The sequence below is a fragment of the Alnus glutinosa genome, chromosome 4 (assembly GCF_958979055.1).
Source record: "Alnus glutinosa chromosome 4, dhAlnGlut1.1, whole genome shotgun sequence".
Taxonomy (NCBI): Eukaryota; Viridiplantae; Streptophyta; class Magnoliopsida; order Fagales; family Betulaceae; genus Alnus; species Alnus glutinosa.
This window is the reverse complement of record NC_084889.1, coordinates 4,425,709-4,429,342: the sequence shown is the minus strand read 5'-3', so window position 1 is coordinate 4,429,342 and position 3,634 is coordinate 4,425,709. Positions and strand designations below refer to the sequence as shown.

At 36.4% G+C, this 3,634-nt stretch overlaps 1 long non-coding RNA gene across 2 annotated transcripts; it reads right to left on the bottom strand.

Moving 5' to 3' along the window:
- Positions 1-1,434: 1,434 nt before the first annotated feature.
- Positions 1,435-3,634, bottom strand: LOC133866894 (uncharacterized). 2 transcript variants are annotated; one of them, XR_009899943.1, is made up of 3 exons: positions 3,157-3,382; positions 2,475-2,511; positions 1,435-1,631 (listed from the first exon to the last, which is right to left on the bottom strand). It is a non-coding gene; the product is annotated as an uncharacterized LOC133866894 (long non-coding RNA). The 2 variants fall into 2 exon arrangements; XR_009899942.1 differs by lacking the exon at positions 2,475-2,511 and having other exon boundaries at positions 3,157-3,634.

Genomic DNA, 3,634 nt, shown 5'->3' with positions numbered 1-3,634 from the left:
AAAAAAAAAAAGGGGGTGGTTGACCACTGCCTCAAGGCTAAGAGGGTGATTTGACCGCCTCTAAAATAGGTTTTTTTGGGTGGCCAAACAATCCCTACAACCCCTCCTCTTTAAATAAATAAAAGAAAAGAAAAAAAAAGTTTATACTTTTTTTTTGGGGGGGGGGTAGGGTATATGAAGAACTTAGGTGGTCGATATTTTTCCTTCATATATCCATGTGGCAGTTTAACAAAAGGGTAATGCTTGGGTGAAGGATGATAAAAGAGTAAGGACAGAGTTTAATCAAACTCCATTTCTTTTTCTGCCTCTTGCTTTCACTATTTGTACCTTTCATATTTTATCTTTTTTCACCATGACTATGTATTTTGAGGAGTTGTTAAAAGTTTTGATAACTAATCGTCAAGTATCAAGTAATTCTAACGTACGTTTTAAAAACTTTGTGTTAGTCTGTTTTGATTTTAGTACATCCATTTATTATAAAACGATAAGAATTATTTCTTAATAAGAAATTTCAAATACATTCATATTTAATAATAATATTTATTATGTTATTATATTGCCGGTAGGAGCTAGGCCTCTGATTTTGTCCCACAACCGGAGTAGTCATAACCCCTCTAAGTCAATGACCACGAAGCAATAATGCAATATGATTGCTAACAGGAAGATGGAAATAAAAGGGGGGCATAAACAGCATGCAAAAAGATTGAAAGAGATGAAATATTGGAACGAACACTCACTACAAAAAAATCAGAAATTTTGGACGGTTTTAAACCGTCTAGAAATTGAAAAAAACCGTCTGAAAAACGTTCTAAACAGTTTTTTCTGGACAGTTTCAAACCGTCTAGGAAAATGGGTCGCTAATATTGATTATGGACGGTTTGGGCCAAACCGTCTGCAATTCCAGACGGTTTGGCACAAACTGTCCAGAATTAATAATTTATATATATTTTTTTTTATCCATGCCATTAATTTATTTTTCTATCTTGATTTTTCTTTCTTTCTTTCTTTTTTTTTTTTTTTAAATTGTCTCAATTTTTTTGTCCAGATAAGGAAACGTCGATGGCCAGCGGAGAGGACGACGTGTCCTTAAGGGTACCAAGTGTGTTGACTGAATCGTTCAATCTAGGGTTTCCGAAGCCCGGTGGGACCGTCAATTTCTTGTCCATGGCCATCAGATCGGTGGCTAGGGTTCACCAAGTCGTCGACCTCGCTCGCCATTACTCTCGCTGCTACTAGGAGCTCTCCAAAGCTCGACTTAGGTACTGATTCCTCAAAGTTTTCCATTTTTTTTGTTTCCTCAAGGCTTGGGGACGGAATGGACAACGTCGACGGCCAGCAGAGCGAGGGGAGTGGTGTCACGCCCCCGTTTTGGGATATAAGGGGAACGCGAACTTAAGCTATAAAATATCTCTATAATCTAAAACATGCACACAATTTCCCAGGAATAGCGCATGGCTATATTTCATTATAAGAATATATACATAGTAGTTCTTTAATTATTACAGCATATTTTCAGAAATTCAAAATAAATATGCACAATACAAAAGTTAGGCCGGTCTTTATTGATCTATTGCTCTTAGGGGTAGGGTCTATGCCATCCATAACGAAAAGACTCCGGTCTACAGTGTCATCTGAAAAGATTTGGAGAAAGAAGGGGGTGAGTTCGACAACTCAGTAAGGAAAACACAACAATAATAGTGTAATTTTCTTTTCAGGAATTCTAAATAGAATTCAAATAATTTAGCAAGTTAAGAAACAGTAAATTGACATACAATTATATCAAATGTAAAATGGTGCATGAATTATTTATGCTACGTGTAAGTTTTAACCACCCTTGGTCCAATATCCGCTAATTAACCATGAGCGGCGCACGTTTGGCTCGTCTCGAAAGACGACTATGAGCCCATCCTGTCGTCACAGGGGAGAGCCGTACCGGGTTGGGAACTTCCCTAGGTGAAGGCCTCCCCGGCCGGTAGCCCACACTTTAGTCCTTCCGTGTGGTTGCCATGCTACCCACATAACACATAGCACATAACACGTAACACATATATGATCCGGATCGTCTATGACATGGTACCGCGGGGGTAAAACTGTGTGCACGTGAAACATGTACTATGAAATCAACCTTTGCTCCTATGTAACATATGCCTTTGAAAACTATGATTCATAACATATACTATGATACCATCATTTGCTCATATGGTGCACATGTAACACATATACTATGATATCATTAACTTTATTCATATGGTGCACATGCTTTGGAAATTATGAATTCACATGTATCAAATATAAACGAAGTATGATCACATGAGATTTCAATCACATCATATGACAATAGCATTATTATAATGGTGATATAAAAAGACAAGTAATATTAAAAGAGTTGAAAGAATTTAGAAAATTCCCGACATTTTCTTTTGAAAAAGTTTTATTAAAACTTTGCCGGGGTTTTGAGGTAGTGTTTCCCTTACCTGGTATTTTCTGAGCAGTATTTTAGCTACCTTCTACCTAAATAAATTGCAAGAAGAATTTTAGAGAAATATTACGAGGTTTAAAAAAATATAAAACTTAAACTAAGGTATCTTCTCCTTATTATTAATTTTCTTTCGTCAATTAATTAAACACATAATAACGGCATTAATATCAATAACGCCTAAAATATTTTAAAATATTAGGGCGGCGTAAAAACGCTTTTGTAAAATAATAATTTTTTTTACTTAGGCATTACAACAACGTGTTTTATAAATCTTTTGCGCCACTTGAAAAGCCAGTTTTAAAACACTACTTAAAATATTAGTACTTATTAAAACTCATAAAATCACAAGCTTTAAAACAAAGCTTTATTTAATTCTAAAAAAAAAAATCCTTTTTTCTTTATTCTATCTTTTTCTTTTCCTTTTTCTACCTTCCTTTGTCCTTTTCTATAGACTACTTTTTGTTCCTTTTCTATACAATCACCGAGAACACAACTCTTCCTTTTATTCATTTTCTTTTATTCTTTTTGGCTTCTTTTCTTTCTGTGTGCTTGACCGAGAGACCCCTTGGAGACTTCTAGATCCCTTCCCTTTTGTTTGTCTCTTTTCTTTTACTCACACAGCCGGTTCCATATATAAACACATAGAGAATAAGTCAAAGAAGCAAGAGAGAGCTTACAGAGAGGTAAAGCCGAGAGGAAGAGGAAGAAAAATTCTGCAACTCCAACGACCAAGCCAAAGAAAGAGAAGAGAAGAGAGTTGATTCTGCAGCTTTGCTTTGGCTTTTAAGGAGGAAGTGGTTTGCTGGAACTTAGAGAAGAAACAGAAAAACTGAAGAAGGAAGAAGAAGAGTGAGGCGTGACGTTTGAAAGTGAAGTGCCTCCCATATATAGAAGCTTGGACGGCAAAGATTGATCAGTTTTGATCTCATCTAATGGCTGGAATTCAGCTTGAAGAGCAAGAAAGATCAAAGGCTGGGATTGAACTCCTTGGGCAGCAAGTTTGACGGAAGCTTCTCCAAAAAAAAATCTGCATCTTGCTTGAACGGCCAGGATCAACATGGAGCTAATTAATCAAAGGTTGGGAGTCATAGACGTGTGTAGCAAGTTGAGAGTCATGTGGGTGACGTAATGCATGATGTACGTGCTGAGGAGAAA